Below are 15982 nucleotides of genomic sequence, written 5' to 3'. Positions count from 1 at the left end.
AACTATACAATGAAAAGTAAGAGTTGAGCTAGCCAGGAGCCGAACCTAGAATCTTCTGATCCGTAGTCAGACGCGTTAGCCATTGCGCCACAAGCCCCTCAAAGGAAAGCGAGCTTCTGTAAGCCTTAGTGGAGGATTGTCATTGACCCTCGAACGGGGAAGGCTTTTCTATCAATCGGCAGTAAAAACCTAAAGCAGAGTGCTGAGTCATCTGCCATGACCCGGATTTGAACCAGCGTTGCTGCGACCGCAACGCAGAGTACTAACCACTACACGATCACGGCTGCGCTGCTGAGTTCTTGTGGATAAAGTTGTATATCACTGTCAGCTGCTGCTTCCACAAAGACCCAAATCGAAAACCAGGCTGCTGAACCAGGACTGCTGTGAAACTGTCAAATGAATGTCCTGGGTATAAAATTGTCCACCAGTGCTCCTTGAAACTGATACAATTCATAAATGTTGAACATCAATTCAGTGGAAATTAGGTTTTCGAATATCCTGGAGATAGCATCTATCTTTTCCCATTTTTGTAAGAATTCATGTGCAAAAGTCATGTGAAAACAAAGGTTGAACTATACAATGAAAAGTAAGAGTTGAGCGAGCCAGGAGTCGAACATAGAATCTTCTGATCTGTAGTCAGACACGTTATCCATTGCGCCACAAGCCCCTCAAATGAAAGTGAGCTTCTGTAAGCCTTAGTGGAGGATTGTCATTGTCCCTCGAACGGGGAAGGCTTTTCTATCAATCGGCAGTAAAAACCTAAAGCAGAGTGCTGAGTCATCTGCCGTGACCCGGATTTGAACCAGGGTTGCTGCGACCACAACGCAGAGTACTAACCACTATACGATCACGGCTGCGCTTTTGCTTTCTTGTGGATAAAGTTGTCTATCACTGTCAGCTGCTGCTTCCACCAAGACCCAAATCGAAAACCAGGCTGCTGAACCAGGACTGCTGTGAAACTGTCAAATGAATGTCCTGGGCATAAAATTGTCACCAGTGCTCCTTGAAACTGATACAATTCATAAATGTTGAACATCAATTCAGTGGAAATTAGGTTTTCGAATATCCTGGAGATAGCATCTACCTTTTCCCATTTTTGTAAGAATTCATGTGCAAAAGTCATGTGAAAACAAAGGTTGAACTATACAATGAAAAGTAAGAGTTGAGCTAGCCAGGAGTCGAACCTAGAATCTTCTGATCCGTAGTCAGACGCGTTATCCATTGCGCCACAAGCCCCTCAAAGGAAAGTGAGCTTCTGTAAGCCTTAGTGGAGGATTGTCATTGTCCCTCGAACGGGGAAGGCTTTTCTATCAATCGGCAGTAAAAACCTAAAGCAGAGTGCTGAGTCATCTGCCGTGACCCGGATTTGAACCAGGGTTGCTGCGACCACAACGCAGAGTACTAACCACTATACGATCACGGCTGCGCTTGTACTTTCTTGTGGATAAAGTTGTCTATCACTGTCAGCTGCTGCTTCCACCAAGACCCAAATCGAAAACCAGGCTGCTGAACCAGGACTGCTGTGAAACTGTCAAATGAATGTCCTGGGCATAAAATTGTCCACCAGTGCTCCTTGAAACTGATACAATTCATAAATGTTGAACATCAATTCAGTGGAAATTAGGATTTCGAATATCCTGGAGATAGCATCTATCTTTTCCCATTTTTGTAAGAATTCATGTGCAAAAGTCATGTGAAAACAAAGGTTGAACTATACAATGAAAAGTAAGAGTTGAGCGAGCCAGGAGTCGAACATAGAATAAACTGATCTGTAGTCAGACACGTTATCCATTGCGCCACAAGCCCCTCAAATGAAAGTGAGCTTCTGTAAGCCTTAGTGGAGGATTGTCATTGTCCCTCGAACGGCGAAGGCTTTTCTATCAATCGGCAGTAAAAACCTAAAGCAGAGTGCTGAGTCATCTGCCGTGACCCGGATTTGAACCAGGGTTGCTGCGACCACAACGCAGAGTACTAACCACTATACGATCACGGCTGCGCTTGTACTTTCTTGTGGATAAAGTTGTCTATCACTGTCAGCTGCTGCTTCCACCAAGACCCAAATCGAAAACCAGGCTGCTGAACCAGGACTGCTGTGAAACTGTCAAATGAATGTCCTGGGCATAAAATTGTCCACCAGTGCTCCTTGAAACTGATACAATTCATAAATGTTGAACATCAATTCAGTGGAAATTAGGTTTTCGAATATCCTGGAGATAGCATCTACCTTTTCCCATTTTTGTAAGAATTCATGTGCAAAAGTCATGTGAAAACAAAGGTTGAACTATATAATGAAAAGTAAGAGTTGAGCTAGCCAGGAGTCGAACCTAGAATCTTCTGATCCGTAGTCAGACGCGTTATCCATTGCGCCACAAGCCCCTCAAAGGAAAGTGAGCTTCTGTAAGCCTTAGTGGAGGATTGTCATTGTCCCTCGAACCAGGAAGGCTTTTCTATCAATCGGCAGTAAAAACCTAAAGCAGAGTGCTGAGTCATCTGCCGTGACCCAGATTTGAACCAGGGTTGCTGCGACCACAACGCAGAGTACTAACCACTACACGATCACGGCTGCGCTGCTGTTTTCTTGTGGATAAAGTTGTCTATCACTGTCAGCTGCTGCTTCCACCAAGACCCAAATCGAAAACCAGGCTGCTGAACCAGGACTGCTGTGAAACTGTCAAATGAATGTCCTGGGCATAAAATTGTCCACCAGTGCTCCTTGAAACTGATACAATTCATAAATGTTGAACATCAATTCAGTGGAAATTAGGTTTTCGAATATCCTGGAGATAGCATCTACCTTTTCCCATTTTTGTAAGAATTTATGTGCAAAAGTCATGTGAAAACAAAGGTTGAACTATATAATGAAAAGTAAGAGTTGAGCTAGCCAGGAGTCGAACCTAGAATATTCTGATCCGTAGTCAGACGCGTTATCCATTGCGCCACAAGCCCCTCAAAGGAAAGTGAGCTTCTGTAAGCCTTAGTGGAGGATTGTCATTGTCCCTCGAACCGGGAAGGCTTTTCTATCAATCGGCAGTAAAAACCTAAAGCAGAGTGCTGAGTCATCTGCCGTGACCCGGATTTGAACCAGGGTTGCTGTGACCACAACGCAGAGTACTAACCACTATACGATCACGGCTGCGCTTCTGTTTTCTTGTGGATAAAGTTGTCTATCACTGTCAGCTGCTGCTTCCACCAAGACCCAAATCGAAAACCAGGCTGCTGAATCAGGACTGCTGTGAAACTGTCAAATGAATGTCCTGGGCATAAAATTGTCCACCAGTGCTCCTTGAAACTGATACAATTCATAAATGTTGAACATCAATTCAGTGGAAATTAGGTTTTCGAATATCCTGGAGATAGCATCTATCTTTTCCCATTTTTGTAAGAATTCATGTGCAAAAGTCATGTGAAAACAAAGGTTGAACTATACAATGAAAAGTAAGAGTTGAGCGAGCCAGGAGTCGAACATAGAATCTTCTGATCTGTAGTCAGACACGTTATCCATTGCACCACAAGCCCCTCAAACGAAAGTGAGCTTCTGTAAGCCTTAGTGGAGGATTGTCATTGTCCCTCGAAGAGGGAAGGCTTTTCTATCAATCGGCAGTAAAAACCTAAAGCAGAGTGCTGAGTCATCTGCCGTGACCCGGATTTGAACCAGGGTTGCTGCGACCACAACGCAGAATACTAACCACTATACAATCACGGCTGCGCTTCTGCTTTCTTGTGGATAAAGTTGTCTATCCCTGTCAGCTGCTGCTTCCACCAAGACCCAAATCGAAAACCAGGCTGCTGAACCAGGACTGCTGTGAAACTGTCAAATGTCCTGGGCATAAAATCGTCCACCAGTGCTCCTTGAAACTGATACAATTCATAAATGTTGAAAATCAATTCAGTGGAAATTAGGTTTTCGAATATCCTGGAGATAGCATCTACCTTTTCCCATTTTTGTAAGAATTCATGTGCAAAAGTCAGGTGAAAACAAAGGTTGAACTATACAATGAAAAGTAAGAGTTGAGCTAGCCAGGAGCCGAACCTAGAATCTTCTGATCCGTAATCAGACGCGTTATCCATTGCGCCACAAGCCCCTCAAAGGAAAGCGAGCTTCTGTAAGCCTTAGTGGAGGATTGTCATTGTCCCTCGAACAGGGAAGGCTTTTCTATCAATCGGCAGTAAAAACCTAAAGCAGAGTGCTGAGTCATCTGCCGTGACCCGGATTTGAACCAGGGTTGCTGCGACCACAACGCAGAGTACTAACCACTACACGATCACGGCTGCGCTGCTGTTTTCTTGTGGATAAAGTTGTCTATCACTGTCAGCTGCTGCTTCCACAAAGACCCAAATCGAAAACCAGGCTGCTGAACCAGGACTGCTGTGAAACTGTCAAATGAATGTCCTGGGTATAAAATTGTCCACCAGTGCTCCTTGAAACTGATAAAATTCATAAATGTTGAACATCAATTCAGTGGAAATTAGGTTTTCGAATATCCTGGAGATAGCATCTACCTTTTCCCATTTTTGTAAGAATTCATGTGCAAAAGTCATGTGAAAACAAAGGTTGAACTATACAATGAAAAGTAAGAGTTGAGCTAGCCAGGAGTCGAACCTAGAATCTTCTGATCCGTAGTCAGACGCGTTATCCATTGCGCCACAAGCCCCTCAAATGAAAGTGAGCTTCTGTAAGCCTTAGTGGAGGATTGTCATTGTCCCTCGAACGGGGAAGGCTTTTCTATCAATCGGCAGTAAAAACCTAAAGCAGAGTGCTGAGTCATCTGCCGTGACCCGGATTTGAACCAGGGTTGCTGCGACCACAACGCAGAGTACTAACCACTATACGATCACGGCTGCGCTTCTGCTTTCTTGTGGATGAAGTTGTCTATCACTGTCAGCTGCTGCTTCCACCAAGACCCAAATCGAAAACCAGGCTGCTGAACCAGGACTGCTGTGAAACTGTCTAATGAATGTCCTGGGCATAAAATTGTCCACCAGTGCTCCTTGAAACTGATACAATTCATAAATGTTGAACATCAATTCAGTGGAAATTAGGTTTTCGAATATCCTGGAGATAGCATCTACCTTTTCCCATTTTTGTAAGAATTCATGTGCAAAAGTCATGTGAAAACAAAGGTTGAACTATATAATGAAAAGTAAGAGTTGAGCTAGCCAGTAGTCGAACCTAGAATCTTCTGATCCGTAGTCAGACGCGTTATCCATTGCGCCACAAGCCCCTCAAAGGAAAGTGAGCTTCTGTAAGCCTTAGTGGAGGATTGTCATTGTCCCTCGAACCGGGAAGGCTTTTCTATCAATCGGCAGTAAAAACCTAAAGCAGAGTGCTGAGTCATCTGCCGTGACCCAGATTTGAACCAGGGTTGCTGCGACCACAACGCAGAGTACTAACCACTACACGATCACGGCTGCGCTGCTGTTTTCTTGTGGATAAAGTTGTCTATCACTGGCAGCTGCTGCTTCCACCAAGACCCAAATCGAAAACCAGGCTGCTGAACCAGGACTGCTGTGAAACTGTCAAATGAATGTCCTGGGTATAAAATTGTCCACCAGTGCTCCTTGAAACTGATACAATTCATAAATGTTGAACATCAATTCAGTGGAAATTAGGTTTTCGAATATCCTGGAGATAGCATCTACCTTTTCCCATTTTTGTAAGAATTCATGTGCAAAAGTCATGTGAAAACAAAGGTTGAACTATACAATGAAAAGTAAGAGTTGAGCTAGCCAGGAGTCGAACCTAGAATCTTCTGATCCGTAGTCAGACGCGTTATCCATTGCGCCACAAGCCCCTCAAATGAAAGTGAGCTTCTGTAAGCCTTAGTGGAGGATTGTCATTGTCCCTCGAACGGGGAAGGCTTTTCTATCAATCGGCAGTAAAAACCTAAAGCAGAGTGCTGAGTCATCTGCCGTGACCCGGATTTGAACCAGGGTTGCTGCGACCACAACGCAGAGTACTAACCACTATACGATCACGGCTGCGCTTCTGCTTTCTTGTGGATGAAGTTGTCTATCACTGTCAGCTGCTGCTTCCACCAAGACCCAAATCGAAAACCAGGCTGCTGAACCAGGACTGCTGTGAAACTGTCTAATGAATGTCCTGGGCATAAAATTGTCCACCAGTGCTCCTTGAAACTGATACAATTCATAAATGTTGAACATCAATTCAGTGGAAATTAGGTTTTCGAATATCCTGGAGATAGCATCTACCTTTTCCCATTTTTGTAAGAATTCATGTGCAAAAGTCATGTGAAAACAAAGGTTGAACTATATAATGAAAAGTAAGAGTTGAGCTAGCCAGGAGTCGAACCTAGAATCTTCTGATCCGTAGTCAGACGCGTTATCCATTGCGCCACAAGCCCCTCAAAGGAAAGTGAGCTTCTGTAAGCCTTAGTGGAGGATTGTCATTGTCCCTCGAACCAGGATGGCTTTTCTATCAATCGGCAGTAAAAACCTAAAGCAGAGTGCTGAGTCATCTGCCGTGACCCAGATTTGAACCAGGGTTGCTGCGACCACAACGCAGAGTACTAACCACTACACGATCACGGCTGCGCTGCTGTTTTCTTGTGGATAAAGTTGTCTATCACTGGCAGCTGCTGCTTCCACCAAGACCCAAATCGAAAACCAGGCTGCTGAACCAGGACTGCTGTGAAACTGTCAAATGAATGTCCTGGGCATAAAATTGTCCACCAGTGCTCCTTGAAACTGATACAATTCATAAATGTTGAACATCAATTCAGTGGAAATTAGGTTTTCGAATATCCTGGAGATAGCATCTATCTTTTCCCATTTTTGTAAGAATTCATGTGCAAAAGTCATGTGAAAACAAAGGTTGAACTATACAATGAAAAGTAAGAGTTGAGCGAGCCAGGAGTCGAACATAGAATCTTCTGATCTGTAGTCAGACACGTTATCCATTGCGCCACAAGCCCCTCAAATGAAAGTGAGCTTCTGTAAGCCTTAGTGGAGGATTGTCATTGTCCCTCGAAGAGGGAAGGCTTTTCTAGCAATCGGCAGTAAAAACCTAAAGCAGAGTGCTGAGTCAACTGCCGTGACCCGGATTTGAACCAGGGTTGCTGCGACCACAACGCAGAATACTAACCACTATACAATCACGGCTGCGCTTCTGATTTCTTGTGGATAAAGTTGTCTATCCCTGTCAGCTGCTGCTTCCACCAAGACCCAAATCGAAAACCAGGCTGCTGAACCAGGACTGCTGTGAAACTGTCAAATGTCCTGGGCATAAAATCGTCCACCAGTGCTCCTTGAAACTGATACAATTCATAAATGTTGAAAATCAATTCAGTGGAAATTAGGTTTTCGAATATCCTGGAGATAGCATCTACCTTTTCCCATTTTTGTAAGAATTCATGTGCAAAAGTCAGGTGAAAACAAAGGTTGAACTATACAATGAAAAGTAAGAGTTGAGCTAGCCAGGAGCCGAACCTAGAATCTTCTGATCCGTAGTCAGACGCGTTATCCATTGCGCCACAAGCCCCTCAAAGGAAAGTGAGCTTCTGTAAGCCTTAGTGGAGGATTGTCATTGTCCCTCGAACCGGGAAGGCTTTTCTATCAATCGGCAGTAAAAACCTAAAGCAGAGTGCTGAGTCATCTGCCGTGACCCAGATTTGAACAAGGGTTGCTGCGACCACAACGCAGAGTACTAACCACTACACGATCACGGCTGCGCTGCTGTTTTCTTGTGGATAAAGTTGTCTATCACTGGCAGCTGCTGCTTCCACCAAGACCCAAATCGAAAACCAGGCTGCTGAACCAGGACTGCTGTGAAACTGTCAAATGAATGTCCTGGGTATAAAATTGTCCACCAGTGCTCCTTGAAACTGATACAATTCATAAATGTTGAACATCAATTCAGTGGAAATTAGGTTTTCGAATATCCTGGAGATAGCATCTACCTTTTCCCATTTTTGTAAGAATTCATGTGCAAAAGTCATGTGAAAACAAAGGTTGAACTATACAATGAAAAGTAAGAGTTGAGCTAGCCAGGAGTCGAACCTAGAATCTTCTGATCCGTAGTCAGACGCGTTATCCATTGCGCCACAAGCCCCTCAAAGGAAAGTGAGCTTCTGTAAGCCTTAGTGGAGGATTGTCATTGTCCCTCGAACGGGGAAGGCTTTTCTATCAATCGGCAGTAAAAACCTAAAGCAGAGTGCTGAGTCATCTGCCGTGACCCGGATTTGAACCAGGGTTGCTGCGACCACAACGCAGAGTACTAACCACTATACGATCACGGCTGCGCTTGTACTTTCTTGTGGATAAAGTTGTCTATCACTGTCAGCTGCTGCTTCCACCAAGACCCAAATCGAAAACCAGGCTGCTGAACCAGGACTGCTGTGAAACTGTCAAATGAATGTCCTGGGCATAAAATTGTCCACCAGTGCTCCTTGAAACTGATACAATTCATAAATGTTGAACATCAATTCAGTGGAAATTAGGATTTCGAATATCCTGGAGATAGCATCTATCTTTTCCCATTTTTGTAAGAATTCATGTGCAAAAGTCATGTGAAAACAAAGGTTGAACTATACAATGAAAAGTAAGAGTTGAGCGAGCCAGGAGTCGAACATAGAATAAACTGATCTGTAGTCAGACACGTTATCCATTGCGCCACAAGCCCCTCAAATGAAAGTGAGCTTCTGTAAGCCTTAGTGGAGGATTGTCATTGTCCCTCGAACGGCGAAGGCTTTTCTATCAATCGGCAGTAAAAACCTAAAGCAGAGTGCTGAGTCATCTGCCGTGACCCGGATTTGAACCAGGGTTGCTGCGACCACAACGCAGAGTACTAACCACTATACGATCACGGCTGCGCTTGTACTTTCTTGTGGATAAAGTTGTCTATCACTGTCAGCTGCTGCTTCCACCAAGACCCAAATCGAAAACCAGGCTGCTGAACCAGGACTGCTGTGAAACTGTCAAATGAATGTCCTGGGCATAAAATTGTCCACCAGTGCTCCTTGAAACTGATACAATTCATAAATGTTGAACATCAATTCAGTGGAAATTAGGTTTTCGAATATCCTGGAGATAGCATCTACCTTTTCCCATTTTTGTAAGAATTCATGTGCAAAAGTCATGTGAAAACAAAGGTTGAACTATATAATGAAAAGTAAGAGTTGAGCTAGCCAGGAGTCGAACCTAGAATCTTCTGATCCGTAGTCAGACGCGTTATCCATTGCGCCACAAGCCCCTCAAAGGAAAGTGAGCTTCTGTAAGCCTTAGTGGAGGATTGTCATTGTCCCTCGAACCAGGAAGGCTTTTCTATCAATCGGCAGTAAAAACCTAAAGCAGAGTGCTGAGTCATCTGCCGTGACCCAGATTTGAACCAGGGTTGCTGCGACCACAACGCAGAGTACTAACCACTACACGATCACGGCTGCGCTGCTGTTTTCTTGTGGATAAAGTTGTCTATCACTGTCAGCTGCTGCTTCCACCAAGACCCAAATCGAAAACCAGGCTGCTGAACCAGGACTGCTGTGAAACTGTCAAATGAATGTCCTGGGCATAAAATTGTCCACCAGTGCTCCTTGAAACTGATACAATTCATAAATGTTGAACATCAATTCAGTGGAAATTAGGTTTTCGAATATCCTGGAGATAGCATCTACCTTTTCCCATTTTTGTAAGAATTTATGTGCAAAAGTCATGTGAAAACAAAGGTTGAACTATATAATGAAAAGTAAGAGTTGAGCTAGCCAGGAGTCGAACCTAGAATATTCTGATCCGTAGTCAGACGCGTTATCCATTGCGCCACAAGCCCCTCAAAGGAAAGTGAGCTTCTGTAAGCCTTAGTGGAGGATTGTCATTGTCCCTCGAACCGGGAAGGCTTTTCTATCAATCGGCAGTAAAAACCTAAAGCAGAGTGCTGAGTCATCTGCCGTGACCCGGATTTGAACCAGGGTTGCTGTGACCACAACGCAGAGTACTAACCACTATACGATCACGGCTGCGCTTCTGTTTTCTTGTGGATAAAGTTGTCTATCACTGTCAGCTGCTGCTTCCACCAAGACCCAAATCGAAAACCAGGCTGCTGAATCAGGACTGCTGTGAAACTGTCAAATGAATGTCCTGGGCATAAAATTGTCCACCAGTGCTCCTTGAAACTGATACAATTCATAAATGTTGAACATCAATTCAGTGGAAATTAGGTTTTCGAATATCCTGGAGATAGCATCTATCTTTTCCCATTTTTGTAAGAATTCATGTGCAAAAGTCATGTGAAAACAAAGGTTGAACTATACAATGAAAAGTAAGAGTTGAGCGAGCCAGGAGTCGAACATAGAATCTTCTGATCTGTAGTCAGACACGTTATCCATTGCACCACAAGCCCCTCAAACGAAAGTGAGCTTCTGTAAGCCTTAGTGGAGGATTGTCATTGTCCCTCGAAGAGGGAAGGCTTTTCTATCAATCGGCAGTAAAAACCTAAAGCAGAGTGCTGAGTCATCTGCCGTGACCCGGATTTGAACCAGGGTTGCTGCGACCACAACGCAGAATACTAACCACTATACAATCACGGCTGCGCTTCTGCTTTCTTGTGGATAAAGTTGTCTATCCCTGTCAGCTGCTGCTTCCACCAAGACCCAAATCGAAAACCAGGCTGCTGAACCAGGACTGCTGTGAAACTGTCAAATGTCCTGGGCATAAAATCGTCCACCAGTGCTCCTTGAAACTGATACAATTCATAAATGTTGAAAATCAATTCAGTGGAAATTAGGTTTTCGAATATCCTGGAGATAGCATCTACCTTTTCCCATTTTTGTAAGAATTCATGTGCAAAAGTCAGGTGAAAACAAAGGTTGAACTATACAATGAAAAGTAAGAGTTGAGCTAGCCAGGAGCCGAACCTAGAATCTTCTGATCCGTAATCAGACGCGTTATCCATTGCGCCACAAGCCCCTCAAAGGAAAGCGAGCTTCTGTAAGCCTTAGTGGAGGATTGTCATTGTCCCTCGAACAGGGAAGGCTTTTCTATCAATCGGCAGTAAAAACCTAAAGCAGAGTGCTGAGTCATCTGCCGTGACCCGGATTTGAACCAGGGTTGCTGCGACCACAACGCAGAGTACTAACCACTACACGATCACGGCTGCGCTGCTGTTTTCTTGTGGATAAAGTTGTCTATCACTGTCAGCTGCTGCTTCCACAAAGACCCAAATCGAAAACCAGGCTGCTGAACCAGGACTGCTGTGAAACTGTCAAATGAATGTCCTGGGTATAAAATTGTCCACCAGTGCTCCTTGAAACTGATAAAATTCATAAATGTTGAACATCAATTCAGTGGAAATTAGGTTTTCGAATATCCTGGAGATAGCATCTACCTTTTCCCATTTTTGTAAGAATTCATGTGCAAAAGTCATGTGAAAACAAAGGTTGAACTATACAATGAAAAGTAAGAGTTGAGCTAGCCAGGAGTCGAACCTAGAATCTTCTGATCCGTAGTCAGACGCGTTATCCATTGCGCCACAAGCCCCTCAAATGAAAGTGAGCTTCTGTAAGCCTTAGTGGAGGATTGTCATTGTCCCTCGAACGGGGAAGGCTTTTCTATCAATCGGCAGTAAAAACCTAAAGCAGAGTGCTGAGTCATCTGCCGTGACCCGGATTTGAACCAGGGTTGCTGCGACCACAACGCAGAGTACTAACCACTATACGATCACGGCTGCGCTTCTGCTTTCTTGTGGATGAAGTTGTCTATCACTGTCAGCTGCTGCTTCCACCAAGACCCAAATCGAAAACCAGGCTGCTGAACCAGGACTGCTGTGAAACTGTCTAATGAATGTCCTGGGCATAAAATTGTCCACCAGTGCTCCTTGAAACTGATACAATTCATAAATGTTGAACATCAATTCAGTGGAAATTAGGTTTTCGAATATCCTGGAGATAGCATCTACCTTTTCCCATTTTTGTAAGAATTCATGTGCAAAAGTCATGTGAAAACAAAGGTTGAACTATATAATGAAAAGTAAGAGTTGAGCTAGCCAGTAGTCGAACCTAGAATCTTCTGATCCGTAGTCAGACGCGTTATCCATTGCGCCACAAGCCCCTCAAAGGAAAGTGAGCTTCTGTAAGCCTTAGTGGAGGATTGTCATTGTCCCTCGAACCGGGAAGGCTTTTCTATCAATCGGCAGTAAAAACCTAAAGCAGAGTGCTGAGTCATCTGCCGTGACCCAGATTTGAACCAGGGTTGCTGCGACCACAACGCAGAGTACTAACCACTACACGATCACGGCTGCGCTGCTGTTTTCTTGTGGATAAAGTTGTCTATCACTGGCAGCTGCTGCTTCCACCAAGACCCAAATCGAAAACCAGGCTGCTGAACCAGGACTGCTGTGAAACTGTCAAATGAATGTCCTGGGTATAAAATTGTCCACCAGTGCTCCTTGAAACTGATACAATTCATAAATGTTGAACATCAATTCAGTGGAAATTAGGTTTTCGAATATCCTGGAGATAGCATCTACCTTTTCCCATTTTTGTAAGAATTCATGTGCAAAAGTCATGTGAAAACAAAGGTTGAACTATACAATGAAAAGTAAGAGTTGAGCTAGCCAGGAGTCGAACCTAGAATCTTCTGATCCGTAGTCAGACGCGTTATCCATTGCGCCACAAGCCCCTCAAATGAAAGTGAGCTTCTGTAAGCCTTAGTGGAGGATTGTCATTGTCCCTCGAACGGGGAAGGCTTTTCTATCAATCGGCAGTAAAAATCTAAAGCAGAGTGCTGAGTCATCTGCCGTGACCCGGATTTGAACCAGGGTTGCTGCGACCACAACGCAGAGTACTAACCACTATACGATCACGGCTGCGCTTCTGCTTTCTTGTGGATGAAGTTGTCTATCACTGTCAGCTGCTGCTTCCACCAAGACCCAAATCGAAAACCAGGCTGCTGAACCAGGACTGCTGTGAAACTGTCTAATGAATGTCCTGGGCATAAAATTGTCCACCAGTGCTCCTTGAAACTGATACAATTCATAAATGTTGAACATCAATTCAGTGGAAATTAGGTTTTCGAATATCCTGGAGATAGCATCTACCTTTTCCCATTTTTGTAAGAATTCATGTGCAAAAGTCATGTGAAAACAAAGGTTGAACTATATAATGAAAAGTAAGAGTTGAGCTAGCCAGGAGTCGAACCTAGAATCTTCTGATCCGTAGTCAGACGCGTTATCCATTGCGCCACAAGCCCCTCAAAGGAAAGTGAGCTTCTGTAAGCCTTAGTGGAGGATTGTCATTGTCCCTCGAACCAGGAAGGCTTTTCTATCAATCGGCAGTAAAAACCTAAAGCAGAGTGCTGAGTCATCTGCCGTGACCCAGATTTGAACCAGGGTTGCTGCGACCACAACGCAGAGTACTAACCACTACACGATCACGGCTGCGCTGCTGTTTTCTTGTGGATAAAGTTGTCTATCACTGGCAGCTGCTGCTTCCACCAAGACCCAAATCGAAAACCAGGCTGCTGAACCAGGACTGCTGTGAAACTGTCAAATGAATGTCCTGGGCATAAAATTGTCCACCAGTGCTCCTTGAAACTGATACAATTCATAAATGTTGAACATCAATTCAGTGGAAATTAGGTTTTCGAATATCCTGGAGATAGCATCTATCTTTTCCCATTTTTGTAAGAATTCATGTGCAAAAGTCATGTGAAAACAAAGGTTGAACTATACAATGAAAAGTAAGAGTTGAGCGAGCCAGGAGTCGAACATAGAATCTTCTGATCTGTAGTCAGACACGTTATCCATTGCGCCACAAGCCCCTCAAATGAAAGTGAGCTTCTGTAAGCCTTAGTGGAGGATTGTCATTGTCCCTCGAAGAGGGAAGGCTTTTCTAGCAATCGGCAGTAAAAACCTAAAGCAGAGTGCTGAGTCAACTGCCGTGACCCGGATTTGAACCAGGGTTGCTGCGACCACAACGCAGAATACTAACCACTATACAATCACGGCTGCGCTTCTGCTTTCTTGTGGATAAAGTTGTCTATCCCTGTCAGCTGCTGCTTCCACCAAGACCCAAATCGAAAACCAGGCTGCTGAACCAGGACTGCTGTGAAACTGTCAAATGTCCTGGGCATAAAATCGTCCACCAGTGCTCCTTGAAACTGATACAATTCATAAATGTTGAAAATCAATTCAGTGGAAATTAGGTTTTCGAATATCCTGGAGATAGCATCTACCTTTTCCCATTTTTGTAAGAATTCATGTGCAAAAGTCAGGTGAAAACAAAGGTTGAACTATACAATGAAAAGTAAGAGTTGAGCTAGCCAGGAGCCGAACCTAGAATCTTCTGATCCGTAGTCAGACGCGTTATCCATTGCGCCACAAGCCCCTCAAAGGAAAGTGAGCTTCTGTAAGCCTTAGTGGAGGATTGTCATTGTCCCTCGAACCAGGAAGGCTTTTCTATCAATCGGCAGTAAAAACCTAAAGCAGAGTGCTGAGTCATCTGCCGTGACCCAGATTTGAACAAGGGTTGCTGCGACCACAACGCAGAGTACTAACCACTACACGATCACGGCTGCGCTGCTGTTTTCTTGTGGATAAAGTTGTCTATCACTGGCAGCTGCTGCTTCCACCAAGACCCAAATCGAAAACCAGGCTGCTGAACCAGGACTGCTGTGAAACTGTCAAATGAATGTCCTGGGTATAAAATTGTCCACCAGTGCTCCTTGAAACTGATACAATTCATAAATGTTGAACATCAATTCAGTGGAAATTAGGTTTTCGAATATCCTGGAGATAGCATCTACCTTTTCCCATTTTTGTAAGAATTCATGTGCAAAAGTCATGTGAAAACAAAGGTTGAACTATACAATGAAAAGTAAGAGTTGAGCTAGCCAGGAGTCGAACCTAGAATCTTCTGATCCGTAGTCAGACGCGTTATCCATTGCGCCACAAGCCCCTCAAATGAAAGTGAGCTTCTGTAAGCCTTAGTGGAGGATTGTCATTGTCCCTCGAACGGGGAAGGCTTTTCTATCAATCGGCAGTAAAAACCTAAAGCAAAGTGCTGAGTCATCTGCCGTGACCCGGATTTGAACCAGGGTTGCTGCGACCACAACGCAGAGTACTAACCACTATACGATCACGGCTGCGCTTCTGCTTTCTTGTGGATGAAGTTGTCTATCACTGTCAGCTGCTGCTTCCACCAAGACCCAAATCGAAAACCAGGCTGCTGAACCAGGACTGCTGTGAAACTGTCTAATGAATGTCCTGGGCATAAAATTGTCCACCAGTGCTCCTTGAAACTGATACAATTCATAAATGTTGAACATCAATTCAGTGGAAATTAGGTTTTCGAATATCCTGGAGATAGCATCTACCTTTTCCCATTTTTGTAAGAATTCATGTGCAAAAGTCATGTGAAAACAAAGGTTGAACTATATAATGAAAAGTAAGAGTTGAGCTAGCCAGGAGTCGAACCTAGAATCTTCTGATCCGTAGTCAGACGCGTTATCCATTGCGCCACAAGCCCCTCAAAGGAAAGTGAGCTTCTGTAAGCCTTAGTGGAGGATTGTCATTGTCCCTCGAACCAGGAAGGCTTTTCTATCAATCGGCAGTAAAAACCTAAAGCAGAGTGCTGAGTCATCTGCCGTGACCCAGATTTGAACCAGGGTTGCTGCGACCACAACGCAGAGTACTAACCACTACACGATCACGGCTGCGCTGTTGTTTTCTTGTGGATAAAGTTGTCTATCACTGGCAGCTGCTGCTTCCACCAAGACCCAAATCGAAAACCAGGCTGCTGAACCAGGACTGCTGTGAAACTGTCAAATGAATGTCCTGGGCATAAAATTGTCCACCAGTGCTCCTTGAAACTGATACAATTCATAAATGTTGAACATCAATTCAGTGGAAATTAGGTTTTCGAATATCCTGGAGATAGCATCTATCTTTTCCCATTTTTGTAAGAATTCATGTGCAAAAGTCATGTGAAAACAAAGGTTGAACTATACAATGAAAAGTAAGAGTTGAGCGAGCCAGGAG

At 44.1% G+C, this 15982-nt stretch overlaps 30 non-coding genes across 30 annotated transcripts; all 30 read right to left on the bottom strand.

Annotated features, from left to right (window-relative positions):
- Nucleotides 1-782: 782 nt before the first annotated feature.
- On the bottom strand, nucleotides 783-854 carry trnah-gug (transfer RNA histidin (anticodon GUG)). Its single transcript has one exon. It is a non-coding gene; the product is annotated as a tRNA-His (tRNA).
- Nucleotides 855-1163: 309 nt separating this feature from the next.
- On the bottom strand, nucleotides 1164-1236 carry trnar-acg (transfer RNA arginine (anticodon ACG)). The gene has a single exon. It is a non-coding gene; the product is annotated as a tRNA-Arg (tRNA).
- A 115-nt stretch (nucleotides 1237-1351) lies between these two features.
- On the bottom strand, nucleotides 1352-1423 carry trnah-gug (transfer RNA histidin (anticodon GUG)). The gene has a single exon. It is a non-coding gene; the product is annotated as a tRNA-His (tRNA).
- A 498-nt stretch (nucleotides 1424-1921) lies between these two features.
- trnah-gug (transfer RNA histidin (anticodon GUG)) lies at nucleotides 1922-1993 on the bottom strand. The gene has a single exon. It is a non-coding gene; the product is annotated as a tRNA-His (tRNA).
- A 310-nt stretch (nucleotides 1994-2303) lies between these two features.
- On the bottom strand, nucleotides 2304-2376 carry trnar-acg (transfer RNA arginine (anticodon ACG)). The gene has a single exon. It is a non-coding gene; the product is annotated as a tRNA-Arg (tRNA).
- Nucleotides 2377-2873: 497 nt separating this feature from the next.
- Nucleotides 2874-2946, bottom strand: trnar-acg (transfer RNA arginine (anticodon ACG)). The gene has a single exon. It is a non-coding gene; the product is annotated as a tRNA-Arg (tRNA).
- A 685-nt stretch (nucleotides 2947-3631) lies between these two features.
- trnah-gug (transfer RNA histidin (anticodon GUG)) lies at nucleotides 3632-3703 on the bottom strand. Its single transcript has one exon. It is a non-coding gene; the product is annotated as a tRNA-His (tRNA).
- Nucleotides 3704-4197: 494 nt separating this feature from the next.
- trnah-gug (transfer RNA histidin (anticodon GUG)) lies at nucleotides 4198-4269 on the bottom strand. Its single transcript has one exon. It is a non-coding gene; the product is annotated as a tRNA-His (tRNA).
- A 310-nt stretch (nucleotides 4270-4579) lies between these two features.
- trnar-acg (transfer RNA arginine (anticodon ACG)) lies at nucleotides 4580-4652 on the bottom strand. The gene has a single exon. It is a non-coding gene; the product is annotated as a tRNA-Arg (tRNA).
- A 115-nt stretch (nucleotides 4653-4767) lies between these two features.
- Nucleotides 4768-4839, bottom strand: trnah-gug (transfer RNA histidin (anticodon GUG)). Its single transcript has one exon. It is a non-coding gene; the product is annotated as a tRNA-His (tRNA).
- An 880-nt stretch (nucleotides 4840-5719) lies between these two features.
- On the bottom strand, nucleotides 5720-5792 carry trnar-acg (transfer RNA arginine (anticodon ACG)). Its single transcript has one exon. It is a non-coding gene; the product is annotated as a tRNA-Arg (tRNA).
- A 115-nt stretch (nucleotides 5793-5907) lies between these two features.
- Nucleotides 5908-5979, bottom strand: trnah-gug (transfer RNA histidin (anticodon GUG)). Its single transcript has one exon. It is a non-coding gene; the product is annotated as a tRNA-His (tRNA).
- A 310-nt stretch (nucleotides 5980-6289) lies between these two features.
- On the bottom strand, nucleotides 6290-6362 carry trnar-acg (transfer RNA arginine (anticodon ACG)). Its single transcript has one exon. It is a non-coding gene; the product is annotated as a tRNA-Arg (tRNA).
- A 685-nt stretch (nucleotides 6363-7047) lies between these two features.
- trnah-gug (transfer RNA histidin (anticodon GUG)) lies at nucleotides 7048-7119 on the bottom strand. Its single transcript has one exon. It is a non-coding gene; the product is annotated as a tRNA-His (tRNA).
- Nucleotides 7120-7995: 876 nt separating this feature from the next.
- Nucleotides 7996-8068, bottom strand: trnar-acg (transfer RNA arginine (anticodon ACG)). Its single transcript has one exon. It is a non-coding gene; the product is annotated as a tRNA-Arg (tRNA).
- Nucleotides 8069-8183: 115 nt separating this feature from the next.
- trnah-gug (transfer RNA histidin (anticodon GUG)) lies at nucleotides 8184-8255 on the bottom strand. The gene has a single exon. It is a non-coding gene; the product is annotated as a tRNA-His (tRNA).
- Nucleotides 8256-8753: 498 nt separating this feature from the next.
- Nucleotides 8754-8825, bottom strand: trnah-gug (transfer RNA histidin (anticodon GUG)). The gene has a single exon. It is a non-coding gene; the product is annotated as a tRNA-His (tRNA).
- Nucleotides 8826-9135: 310 nt separating this feature from the next.
- On the bottom strand, nucleotides 9136-9208 carry trnar-acg (transfer RNA arginine (anticodon ACG)). The gene has a single exon. It is a non-coding gene; the product is annotated as a tRNA-Arg (tRNA).
- Nucleotides 9209-9705: 497 nt separating this feature from the next.
- On the bottom strand, nucleotides 9706-9778 carry trnar-acg (transfer RNA arginine (anticodon ACG)). The gene has a single exon. It is a non-coding gene; the product is annotated as a tRNA-Arg (tRNA).
- A 685-nt stretch (nucleotides 9779-10463) lies between these two features.
- trnah-gug (transfer RNA histidin (anticodon GUG)) lies at nucleotides 10464-10535 on the bottom strand. The gene has a single exon. It is a non-coding gene; the product is annotated as a tRNA-His (tRNA).
- A 494-nt stretch (nucleotides 10536-11029) lies between these two features.
- trnah-gug (transfer RNA histidin (anticodon GUG)) lies at nucleotides 11030-11101 on the bottom strand. The gene has a single exon. It is a non-coding gene; the product is annotated as a tRNA-His (tRNA).
- A 310-nt stretch (nucleotides 11102-11411) lies between these two features.
- trnar-acg (transfer RNA arginine (anticodon ACG)) lies at nucleotides 11412-11484 on the bottom strand. The gene has a single exon. It is a non-coding gene; the product is annotated as a tRNA-Arg (tRNA).
- Nucleotides 11485-11599: 115 nt separating this feature from the next.
- Nucleotides 11600-11671, bottom strand: trnah-gug (transfer RNA histidin (anticodon GUG)). The gene has a single exon. It is a non-coding gene; the product is annotated as a tRNA-His (tRNA).
- An 880-nt stretch (nucleotides 11672-12551) lies between these two features.
- On the bottom strand, nucleotides 12552-12624 carry trnar-acg (transfer RNA arginine (anticodon ACG)). Its single transcript has one exon. It is a non-coding gene; the product is annotated as a tRNA-Arg (tRNA).
- A 115-nt stretch (nucleotides 12625-12739) lies between these two features.
- trnah-gug (transfer RNA histidin (anticodon GUG)) lies at nucleotides 12740-12811 on the bottom strand. The gene has a single exon. It is a non-coding gene; the product is annotated as a tRNA-His (tRNA).
- Nucleotides 12812-13121: 310 nt separating this feature from the next.
- On the bottom strand, nucleotides 13122-13194 carry trnar-acg (transfer RNA arginine (anticodon ACG)). The gene has a single exon. It is a non-coding gene; the product is annotated as a tRNA-Arg (tRNA).
- Nucleotides 13195-13879: 685 nt separating this feature from the next.
- Nucleotides 13880-13951, bottom strand: trnah-gug (transfer RNA histidin (anticodon GUG)). Its single transcript has one exon. It is a non-coding gene; the product is annotated as a tRNA-His (tRNA).
- An 876-nt stretch (nucleotides 13952-14827) lies between these two features.
- Nucleotides 14828-14900, bottom strand: trnar-acg (transfer RNA arginine (anticodon ACG)). Its single transcript has one exon. It is a non-coding gene; the product is annotated as a tRNA-Arg (tRNA).
- Nucleotides 14901-15015: 115 nt separating this feature from the next.
- trnah-gug (transfer RNA histidin (anticodon GUG)) lies at nucleotides 15016-15087 on the bottom strand. Its single transcript has one exon. It is a non-coding gene; the product is annotated as a tRNA-His (tRNA).
- Nucleotides 15088-15397: 310 nt separating this feature from the next.
- On the bottom strand, nucleotides 15398-15470 carry trnar-acg (transfer RNA arginine (anticodon ACG)). The gene has a single exon. It is a non-coding gene; the product is annotated as a tRNA-Arg (tRNA).
- Between the last annotated feature and the right edge of the window lie 512 nt (nucleotides 15471-15982).

Source organism: Festucalex cinctus, chromosome 1 (genome assembly GCF_051991245.1).
Source record: "Festucalex cinctus isolate MCC-2025b chromosome 1, RoL_Fcin_1.0, whole genome shotgun sequence".
Lineage (NCBI taxonomy): Eukaryota > Metazoa > Chordata > Actinopteri > Syngnathiformes > Syngnathidae > Festucalex > Festucalex cinctus.
The sequence above is the reverse complement of the archived record's forward strand: the minus strand, read 5'-3'. Positions and strand labels throughout refer to the sequence as shown.